The sequence below is a fragment of the Tupaia chinensis genome, unplaced genomic scaffold (assembly GCF_000334495.1).
Source record: "Tupaia chinensis unplaced genomic scaffold, TupChi_1.0 Scaffold000078_1, whole genome shotgun sequence".
In the NCBI taxonomy this organism is placed as follows: domain Eukaryota; kingdom Metazoa; phylum Chordata; class Mammalia; order Scandentia; family Tupaiidae; genus Tupaia; species Tupaia belangeri.
Window position 1 is genome coordinate 10,311,751 of NW_006159539.1, and position 12,245 is coordinate 10,323,995.

Consider the following 12,245-nt stretch of genomic DNA (forward strand, 5'->3'; position numbering starts at 1 on the left):
GGGTCCTGGAAAAAAGGATAGTGATATGACAAGACCTTATTGAGGGACCTTCTCTCTTTCTCTTTCTACCATGCATGCACACATGTATGCACACGTGTTCTCTATAATTAAGTTTAATATCATATGTATTTTATATAATATATACACATATAATATATTGTATATATACATGTAATATATATAATATATAATATGTACATAATATATGCACATATAATATATGTACATATAATAGATAGTAAATTATAATATGTATATAATTTGAATTTATTCTAAATGATATATACAAATTTTTGACAATATAAATTTGTATAAATAATATATAAGTTCTTCCCTCCTTGAGAAAAAAGGAAGCAAAATTCCATAGGAAAGGAAAAAATAAAAGAGGAAAAGGTAGTGGGAGACAGTGGAATGTCACACAGGGATACTGTGAGTAGCAGCTCTTCTGAAGGTGAACAGTAACTATTCTGACATCTGAGCAGGGATGGGGCAAAATGACAGCAAATGCAATGATTATTGAACTCTGTTTTGGGTATCCTGAATACTGGTAGAACCAGTAGCCAAGGCTCTGGAGTTTAGGTCAAGAAAGACCTTCATTCAAAGCAAGGGGCACCAGCTATGAAGATGGGAAACAAAAGTCTCAAATCTGTTTTACAAACAGCTGGGACAGATTTGTACTATATATTTATGGGCTTGTTAGTATGGGAAGGGGAAAGGTCACTTTCTGATTGGCCCTTAGGCATGGGGTGGTTGGGTTTCTGGTGGGCTTGTGCAGAAGATCCTACATAGCTTTTTACAAGTTGCATTTCAAAAAAGAGGTGGCCTTAGCATAACAAAGGGTTTTTCTGGTTTTTAATTTTACTAGGTTACTTTAGGTCTTTTCCAAAATAGTACTACACAAATTTGACAACTTTATCTTAGAGTTTTCCAGTCTTAGCCAGTTTGCACAGATTTCTGGGCAGTCTTCTGAAAGATATAAGCTCAGTCCTCAAATTAGCAACTTTGTTATAAGTAACTTTTATAAGTGGGTGGTACCATGGTTGTTCAAGATACAGTCACTTCTATCAGAATACCCACTTGCTGGATCTTTAGTTACTTAACTTAGGTGGGATACATTGTTATCATTCAATGCCTAAGGGAGAAAAAAAGAAAAGAGAAACAACTTTAGATTAATACTTAACCACTTAGAGACAGAAAAGAAGTTAGCAAACTATACTAAGTATAATTTTAAGTTTCCTTTATAATATGGATTGGTTACAATAGCAATGAACAGGGACCAGCAGTTAGCGTAATGTCAATGTCCCTGGACTCCCATGTATTGCGTCCCAGACCCGGTGGCTTAAAATTCACGCCAAGCGTGTGTGCGTGCATGCGTGCCCAAGATCCCGAGAGGAGAACGGAGGAGAAGGGATTGCCATGTGGCTATCCCCCTGGGGGGTTATTTCTCGCTTTCTGTCTCTCTGTCTCTCTCTCTCTCTGGCGAGCGCACGCACCCTATAGCAAGAACCTCTCAAAAACAAAACAAAATAAAACAAAAGCAATGAACATTAATTTAGCCTCTACTAGTTACAGGTGCTAAACTGACTCATTTAGTTTTTAAAAAGTTGTTTAAAAATTCATTGATTTCTTGCATGAGAGATACAGAGAAACAGTTACCTTCAACTGGGTCCTCATGCTGCAATCAACCCCCAGTATCAGCCAGCTCAGATCATGGGCATGTGCATGCCAGCATACTCAGGGAGGTCTAGGCACAAGAACACAGGACTTTTCCCTCTTGGGTCTAGTTACTCTACTACTGCATCACCTCCTGGCCCAATCTTTTACTTGGCTAATGCATTTATATATTGTTAACAACTTTGTTGAGTATTCATTTTCATTCCCACTTTACATATGAATGGAAGCTTTTAAGGGCTAATTAACTTTGCTTAATATCACTAACAGTAAATAAATTTGCAATAAGATCATGTGATCTAATGCCCTTGCTCATTCTACTACATCCTCCAACAAAGTTATAATATCTGACTGCAACATAAAATAACTCTCCCTAAGTGTGCTAGCATGAGGCAACCCATTGAAATCCAAGTGTGCTTTAGTCAAATAGATATCTGCGCCTCAATGGCCCGTAACTGTATCCATATGATATTTTAAAAGGATGTTAATCAATATAGTCCATGGATTTAAGGTGCAGAGTGGAGAAGAGTTAGGGTATCAATCCTCATGATAAAGACAATCTTTAATATAAGGTGACTTGACTCTACTTTAAAACTTGGGGAAATATATAATCAGTTTTAGAATTTTTTTTTCTAAGCAGAAATAGAAATTTAAAACATTGAGGGCCGACCCTGTAGTGCAGTAAATAAGGGTGTCAGATCCCTCATGGCCTACTGGGGGTGGAATCTTGGTCCCAGAAACTTGAAAACTACATGTGTACATGCCCAAAACCCTGACAGAAAGAAAAAATGGAAAAAAAAAAAAAAAAAAAAAGGATTGTGGTGTGACCATGCCCTAGGAAAGTGCTTTCTCTCTCTCTGTCTCATTTCTTCTCTCTTTGTTATAATAATAATAAAAAGTCAAAAAGCAAACAACTTAAATATTTAACACATAGATCATTTTTTATTCAAAAATTATGTATTCTCTGTTGATATTAGATGAGATAATTTATTTTTAAGTATTTTTTGTCTTATAAATATTATATTGTTATTCATGGATAATTGACAATAGGATTTTCTATAAAGGAGATACTTTAAGGTCAGCTCCATGGCCTAGTGGTTAATGGAGTCCAACTGGACATTCTCAGCCACAGTTGGAATCCCAACCCTGGCAGCTGGACTAACATGCTGTGCATGTATAAGTCTGCCTAAAATTCCAGTACAATGGAGAAATGGCAAAGAAGGGATTGTGGCATGGCCACACCCCATTGGGAGTGATTTCTCTCTCTCTCGCTCTCTCTGTCTGTTTCTGTCTCTCTGACTCTTTCAGATTATCTCATGTACCCTTTGGCAATTAAGAAGAAAAGGAGGAAAAGACACTATTTTCTCATTTATGCTGTTTATGTACAGAGTTTTGGAGCCATACAAATTTATACATTTTTTTTCTATCAAAAATATGCTTTCTAACATAGGAAAATCCACATGAAATAAATATCATCTAGCATTGTGTTTTCCTTAACACTATGTGCTGGGCATAGAAGGACCAAGTTTCCAAGGAACTTTGTGAAAGCAAAATTTACTTTACTTTCCCTAGGAGAAAGAACAGGGGGAAAAAAAAAGGAGAAAAAGGGATAAATCAAATAAGATGAGGCTCCAAAGTAAGAAAACCTTTCCTGCAAATAACTGGTGTTTTTAGTGGATGAGAGCATGTTTGATGAATAGCACCATGCTGGGAAAGACAGAGTCGTTACTGGAAACCAAAGAGGTGGATTCTATCCTTTCCCCTATTGGACTCCATGGCCTTCAGCAAGTCCCTTAACCTTATGCACTTCCTTTTCCAACCTGAAAATCTTAATCTAGAGGAAAGAAGCATGCTGACATCTTCTACGCATGAAGGAATGTGGGCATTTGAGAAAGACCTGAACTAGCTGAAGGCCTGACCAGGCTTGAGGAGGGCATACTAGGGCCACATGTTTTCCCAGTATGTAACCTGCAGGCGCACACCTGGGCTCGGTCGGGTTACAGCCCATTCCCCCCAGCCCAGGTCAGGCCCTGGTCGATGATAGACCCAGGACGCCCCTTAATTAAGCATACCAATCACCTACAGCAACAAGAAGGTATTAGGGAGTATCGGATGTCACTCAGTCTCTCTTTAGACTTCCTTTCCCTGTAATTATTTCAAAAGAAAAACACTAACTGTTTTTTAAAAAAAGTAAAAAAATAACAAAAGTAAAGCCCCTTAAAGGAATAGCTGTCTGTAAAGATGAAATAATGACTGCCTGGATATTAACTGCCTGTGTTTGCTGCTAAATTGGATGCTAGGTTGAATATAGGCAGTTTGGGATTATCTAGTCCTAATCTCTGGCCCCTACTGATGCTTCATTTAGAAAATGTCAGTGATCAGTCACCATCTGGTTTCATGAAGAAAATTTTGGGGAATTCTTATTTGATTCTTTTCTGCTTAGAATTATGCTGCGGTTGTTATTGTTGTGTTACTGTTGCTTCTTAAATCTAAGGAACCAGCAGTTGCTTAAAAATGTTAATGCTGCTTTCCTATTTAAGGAGATTTTCATTAGAAAGGTCTCAATCCCCAATGGCTTTTGGAAATTTACCCCATCAAGGAGAAGGGAGGGTTCTTTCAGTTGCCCAGTGGGAAATGCCGGTGTGTGGGATGGGCTCCCTCTAGCTAAAAATTTGATGAGTGAATTTTAAGTTTATCATCTGTCCCTTGCAAAATATGTCACGAGGACTTTAATATACCAGAGGCTTTGCTCTGTCCTGTATCATAATGCAGAGTCCAGAAGAAAAACTAAGGGAATTTGACTTTTAAAATAAAACCTTAATTATTATTAATCACCATGAATATCTTTTGTCCATCCTCTTTTCATTTTATATTCTATCACAATAGTACTGAATGATGTTGATAATATCTATTCTAGAATATCACTCAGCACATTGCCTCAGTTGAAGTTTTTGACAGCCCCTTAATACCTGTATTGCTATTATTGAAATTCACGCAGGGAAACATCTTTGAAGAACTCATGACTGATTAAGTCCACACAGTGAAACTCCTTCCACTCTAAACTCAAAAAGTTCATTTTCTTGCTAGTGCAATCTTCTGAAGTAAAGTGAGTTCAAGTAACTCTTAGACCAATCCTTTTAGTGCTTTTAGTGCTTTATCCTTTTCAGTCACTTTGTTCTAAGCATCCAGTGACTTTTTATGAGTCTTCAAGAAAAGTTCATGAAAAACACATATTATGAAAACATGGTGTGTATAGTTCAAAATTGTTTGCACCAAATTGGATTCATAAATTTCTTTCATTTTTCTATTTCCTCTTGATGGGCCTTCAAATATTTTGAGGAAAAATCTGAAATGAAAGTACAAATTAATTTTGGTACAAATTGTTTTGAAATCCATTTGTAGATTTTTTTTAAAAAATAGTCCTCATTTTCCATGAGCTTTTTGAAAACAACTTCACATTACTATGTGATAATAGTGTAATTATCCAAGTCATAATAAAGCAACTGTTTTCAAGATTACTATGTTTTATATCCTCAGCCCAGAGAAAAACTTGGATTAAAAATTGAGTATAAGAAGATAGCAAGCTCAGGGCCAGGCAGTGGCATAATGGTGATGCAACTGGTCTCACATGGGAAAGGTCCTAGGTTTGTGTCTTAGGGCATCCCTGGACACACCAGGAATGGACTGTATGTCTGGAATCCAGGATGGCTGAGATGGGAGTGGATTGCAGCATGGAGATACTGTTGGGGATATCTGTCTCTCGCTCTCTCTTTTTCTCTCTCAGAAGTAATGAATAGGTAAGGAGAAGGCAGGGACAGCATGTTCAGAAACTTAATGGCTAAATATTTTCTAGAAGATGTAGGTTTTCCCTAGGGTGAGTTTTTTCACAGACAGAACGACAAGGAGCCAATCACTCTTTAAGAGAGATGTAGGGTTAATTGCTCAAAAATTAATACCATAGCTTCGGGATCAGCAGTTGGCATAATGGCTATGTCACTGGACTCCCACGTCATTGGTCACGGTTCGAATCCTGGACCCAGTGGCTTAAACTCACTCAGGGTGCATTTGCATGCGTGCCCAAAATCCCGAGAGGAGAATGGAGGAGGAGGGATTGTGTCATGGCCATCCCCACAGGGGATAATTTCTCGCTTTCTATCTCTGTGTCTCTCTCTGTCTTTCTGGCGAGTGCACATGCCCTATAGCAAAAACCTCTCAAAAAAAAAAAAAATTACTACCGTAGCTTCAAATTAAGCTTACCACATGTAAAGTGAACTTGACTTTAAAATGTTCCTAGTCCTCACAATAAAAATTATGGTTTCAGTGAACAGGTTCTTTTATTTGAGCTCTAAACTTTACTGACATAATGAAAACTCATTTAGAGTAGAATTAACTTTGACATGCAGCAGAAGAGGCTGTAGTTAATTCCTATTCCTCATTACCTCATAAACTCGCATGCGCTGAGATATGTTCCTGGGATAGAGCAGGGAAGCCAGGTATTGTATACCTGCTTTGGAAACTTATCTTTCCCCACACTTAGGCTTTTCCTCAAGACTATAGCCACCGTATAGTTGGTCCACACCATTCCTTGTCTTGATCATTTGCACAACTGTCCAGTGACACCATTGAATGGGTCCGTAGAAACCAGGAGCCCAACTCCCCACCAAACACAGATGCTCTCTCTGCATCCAAAGAAAACATTTCTAGGAGGCAAAGAGGAATATGAATACACATTTATTTCTCTAGTCACAGGTGGTTACTCATCTAGCTAGCTGCTTTTAGTCCTGCCTTGTTTCTATGAAGGTATCAGGAATTACCGGTACTTAAAAAATAGATCCTGCTCCTAAGAATACTAGTAAGGTAGTTGAGAAATTACTTTCTAGAAGGGAATTAAATTTAAATTAATGACTTAAAAAAAAAAAAACTAAGTGTAAACTGAAAGCTTTGAAGATAATTGACAGAAAATTTGCTATTTTACTTAAAATGTAAATAAGCAAATAAATTTGGAGATCTGGTTAATAGAATTATTTAAGTTACTGAAGTTTTATTTTGGTTTCTCTCTCTCTCTCTCTCTCTCTCTCTCTCTCTCTGGGGGAGGAGGTTTTTACTATAGGGCACGTGTGCTTTTCAGAAAGAAAGAGAGAAACAGAGAGACAGAAAGCAAGAAATCACCCCCAGTGGGGGATGGCCACCCAGCAATCCCTTCTCCTCCATTCTCCTCTCAGGATCTTGGGCACACACGCACACGTGCACAGCGTGAGTTTAAGCCACCGGGTCTGGGACTCGAAGCGCAGTTGATTATATGGGAGTCCGGCCACATAGCCATTACACCATCTGCTGGTCCTGGTTTTTCTCTTTTAAAACTCTTTACAAATATTTTTAATCTTAGAAGAATTATGCTTGCTGTGGCTAATTTAGAAAGTATAAAAAACAGTGAAGAATAAATTAAGTGACCTAATTTTTTTCCATCTACTCAGAGTTAAGCATCATAAATAGTTTGGTTTTCAGGACTAGTGGGTGGCATGGTGGTTGAGGGTGCTGGACTCTCACATGGCCGACCACGATTTGAGTCCCATACCTGGTGACTTGCTTTCTCATGCTCTCTCTCTCTCACACACACTATCACTCTCTGGTCAAATTAAAAGAAATAAATGGATAAATAAAGTTAAATAAAATAATTCCTTAAAGTTTGGATTTCTTTCTAATCTTTCTTACATGTATTTGTATGTATATATTGATTTTACAAAAATAGGGACCTGTTATTAGCTGTTTTTTAATAAGATTGAAATATGTAATTTCATATGTAATATGTGATGTAGGTAATATGTAATTTCATATGTAATTCTCAATGTCATTTTAAAAAATATTAAGGTAGGATATTATAGGCTATCTATTAGGTCATCAGAAAAGTCATGATATGTTTTTCTATGCAAAAATGCATCATGACTTTTCTGATGACCTAATATTATTCAACAATAGAAGTACATGGCAATGGTGACATTTTATGTCACCTGGGAAAGGTTGAATAAATTAAGTATTGGGTAGGGATAAAGTCAGGTCCCTTCCTCATATTCAGTGCTGAAATAAATCACTAACAATTATGATTAAATATAAAATTTTTAAAATATGCAGTAAAGCATGAAACAACTATTAAGTTATCATTTAAATAATTTGTTTATAAAACGTTGATCAAATCAAATCAGTAAAAATATTTGCAACATTTAAGTAGCCAATATATGTAAGTCTGTAATATGTAAATACAAATAACACTTGAAAATAATTATGTATTTACAAAAAGGGAAACAATGTAAAGAAAAAATTGTAAAGGATATTAAGAAGCAAATTTCAGGGGGTTGGATGGTTGCACAGTGGTAAAACACTTTGTGAGGCTGGCCCATATGGGAATGCTCTGGTGTTGAATCCAGAGACCACCCTGAATATACTGAGCACATACATGTCTATGATCTGGGGATGGCCATGGTTGAGGATGTATCAAGGGAGTCAAGAACCAGTTGGGAGTGTTGTAGCTCTACCTTTCTCTCTGTGTTTCTGTCTGCTGTCTGTCTCTCTCATGGAATAAATAAGCTTTTAGAAAGTCTATGAATTTGTTTGAAAAGGAGGAAATTTCAGAAAATATTTTATTTTAGTTGAAATCAAGGAAATGAATACCTCACATGCTTTCTATTCTTTATTGATTTTTTTCTTCACATCAAATCACTATCTGACACTATAGATGTAAATAATATTTTCTATATAAGGAGGTCTTTAAAAAGTTTATGGAAAATGCAAATTATTATTATTAGATTTTTTGCTATAAGGTTCATGCTCTTGCCAGAAAGACAGAGACAGACAACAAGAAATTACCCCCCAGCAGGGATGGACACTCAGCATTCCGTTCTCCATTCTCCTCTCGGATCTTGGGCACGCACACACATGCACCTGGCATGAGTTTTATGTTGCCAGGTCCAGGATTTGAACCACGGTCGACTATGTGGGAGGGCAGTGAAGTAACCATCACACCATCTGCTGGTCTCTATAAAATACATATTGTTAAAAAAACCTGCATGGCTGTTAACTTAATTCCATCTTTCCACAAATATTTTTAAATGAGGTATTTATTTAATTATTCATTCATCTAATTTTTAATTTGACGAGAGAGAGAGAGAGAGAAAGAGAGAAAGCTACCAGGTCTGGGACTCCCAACTGTGGTCGGCCATGCAGGAGTGTCCAGCACCTTAACCACCATACCACCTGCTGGTCCCCTCCACAAATATTTTAAAACCCCAAATATTTTGAAGTCTACTCATGGCTATATATGCTTTGTTTTTAGTCCATAAGGTAAACTTGAATTAAAAATTGAGTATTATGGGGCCAGCCATGATGTGATGGTTTGGGCAGCTGGATTCCACATAGTCAGCTACATGGTTCAAGTCCCAGACCTGGCAGCTTGAAAAACATATCTGGTATGTATGCATGTTTGCCCAAAATCCTGAAAGGAAGACGAAGGAGAAGGGACTGTGACATGACCATCTCCCATTGGGAGTGCCTTCCTTCTCACTATCCCTCTCTTTCTCTTTCTCTTTCAGTCTTTTTATATGGCATATGTCTGCAGGTAAATTAAAAACAAAAAACAATAAGTATAAGAAAACAGCAAATTCAAGGCCAGGCAGTGGCATAGTGGTGACACATCTGGTCCAAATGGGACCGTATTTTCCCTTTAATGCAGTATAAATTGAAAAAAACAAAAACAAAACAAAACAAAAAGAAATAGCATAATTGCCTTCCGATTCATTGTTGTATAACTTAGTAACAGGCTTATGTTAGGTATATGTATTAGTCAGCTCTTGCTGTGTACCAAATAATCTAAGTTTCAGTGGTTTATAACAATAAGCATGTGCTCTTACTCACAGGTTTAGCAGTCAGCTAGGATGGTTCAGCTTCATGTTACAAGCTGACTGCTTCACCTCTGACTCACCTCCTGAGACCAGCAGGTAAGGCAGGGCATGTGCCTTTTCTGGGGATGGTATAAATACAAGATCTGACCAGCCACAAAAATCTTATTTTAAGTCCCTCTTGAACCAGATCTTCAAATTTCAAATTGTCCAAAGAAAGTCACACTACAGAGTCCAAAGTCAAGTACAAGGAAGTTACTCTCCAGCTTTTAAAAGTGTACAATGCAAAATTATAAAGCAGTGTGAATATAACAGAGCACTTTAAAAAGTTCCCAGAAGATGGAATTAAAGCACAACTTTATTTTAGTTCAAAAAAATTTTTGAAACGTATTGTTTTTCATAATTTGCATTTTCCATTAACTTTTTGAAGTTGCCTAATAGATAAAATACTGAAGCCAATAATCCTCCCCATAGGTATGCATGGATGTGTGCATGCATATATATACAAAGTTAGAGCAAAAAGCAGATGCTGTTTTAATCTATGAATTATTAATATGACTATAATAGGCAATGCTAATAAGAATGTGCAAACATGAAATTTATATTCTCTTTTGGCCCAGTAATTTGTTTCCATTAAAGAAATAAGATAGCTATACATAGAGATGCATTCAAAAACGTATTTCTGTGGATGTTCATTGCAGCATTGTTTAGATTAGAGAAAAAATTGGAATCAATCTACTTTCATTCTGAAAATAGCTCTTTCCTTTCTTCTTGTATTTAATTTGAATTAACAGCCAGCATTTCTCATTATTGCATATGATGGTTTATAACTTTGACCAAATAAAAGAAATGCATTTTCCCTATTAAATCATCTACAGCTATTTGTGTTTATTAAAAAAAAAATATTTGTTGATATCTACTGAATTTTAGGAATGAATTAGTCATAGTCCTTTTGACCTTGAATTGTTCAGCTAAACAACAGATGGCTGTGGATAGAATGTGTATATAAGAGCCAACAGATAAAAAAAATATAATAATTGATAAAGCTATGTTCTGGATTTTATGAGGTCCAGAAGAAGGACAACTAACTTAACTAGAAGAATCAAGGCAGATCTCTCAGGAGGAAGCATTAAAATCTATGCTTTGGGTCTAAGTGTGATAAGAAATGGTAAACCTTGGCAAGGGTTAATCAATATCAGTACCTTTGAAGATGCCAAGATTACATTAAGACCTTTTTTCATGGCTTTTTTTTAATTGCCAGAAAGTCCATGTGCTTGAGAGAGAGAGAGAGAGAGAGAGAGAGAGAGAGCGAGAGCATGAGTCAGCCAATAAGACGGGGTTACAACACAATTCCATCTCCTCTATTTCTCCATCCTATCAGGACTCTGGGCACACATACACATGAGCCTGGCGTGTTTTCCAAGCTTCTGGGGCCAGTATTTAAACCATGATTTGTCATGTGAGATCTGGCTCCTTAACCACTAGACTATTGGGCTGGCCCACTCATTGCTTTCGATCAACATTTCTACCCATTTCTGGTAAGGGAAAAAGGTACAGCTTTCTCTGGGACCAAAGCCTTAGGAAAAAAAAAAAAAAAAATGGAAAGTTGACTTTAAGTGACCCTGAAGGAAACAGGGATAGATTCCAACTACCTGATGAGCTGAGGACAGCCCAATTTTGTTCTTATTCTGGCTTCTGGTTATAGTTGCTGGTTTTAATTTCTATTTGACAGCCCAAAATAAAACTTTGTAGCAGGAAGAGGGGAGAAGGGTCACTTACCAGATTTAGTTGGAGGAAAAAAAAAAACTAATTGCAATTTAATAGTCTTTTCTTATTTCATAACATAAAAAATGTGAACTTATGGAAAATACTAGATCCCAAAAGGCTACTGTTACTGACAGAGGGCTTTTAAATTGGTGTCATGGCAAAGGCATGGGGACAATCTTATGTTTATATTTCATTCTTCCCTTTATTTATTATTTTGTGTAATTTGATTAGCAAATACTGCAACAAATATTGGAAGGCTCAACTCCTTAGGTTTATTAAAATGGTTTAGGGTTATGAACATATTGTTATTATGATCAATTGATATCAGATGAACATTCACAAGGAGGGTGAGAAGTCAACCTCAAGCTAAAACCCATCCATCCCCTTGCCAAACAGGTTAGAAATATTGCACTTAGTAAACAGGTGTCTATATTTCCATCTCTATCACTCAGTATTCAAAAAACCTAATCAGGAATCAAATGCATCTGAAATTTTTTCCATCTTAAAAATGTAAGCACATAGAGGCACATTTGATCCAAAGGCACCCACCACTTCTTTTGATTAATTTTGAGTGAAAGTGAGCTTTGAGGAGTGGGTCCAGACCCCCTTATTTGAGCAGTATCAGCAGAAAGCAACTCATCTTTATCTGGAATTAACTACAAATTCAATTAGAATAAAAATCTTCACCCACCCCATGGAAAGGATTTTACACAGAGAAAAGCAGATGTTCCAACAACATTGAGAGCACTTTGCCAAGCAGTCTATGGAATTTTCCATCTCGTAAGCCTAATCACTGGTGAAAGATACACAGAGCCAGCTTCTCTAACTCACAAAACGGCTTCTATTTCCCATGCTCCTTTAATTAGATTTACTTCTTTAACCAAAGTAATACCGAGTTGGAAAAAAAACGAGGGAAAG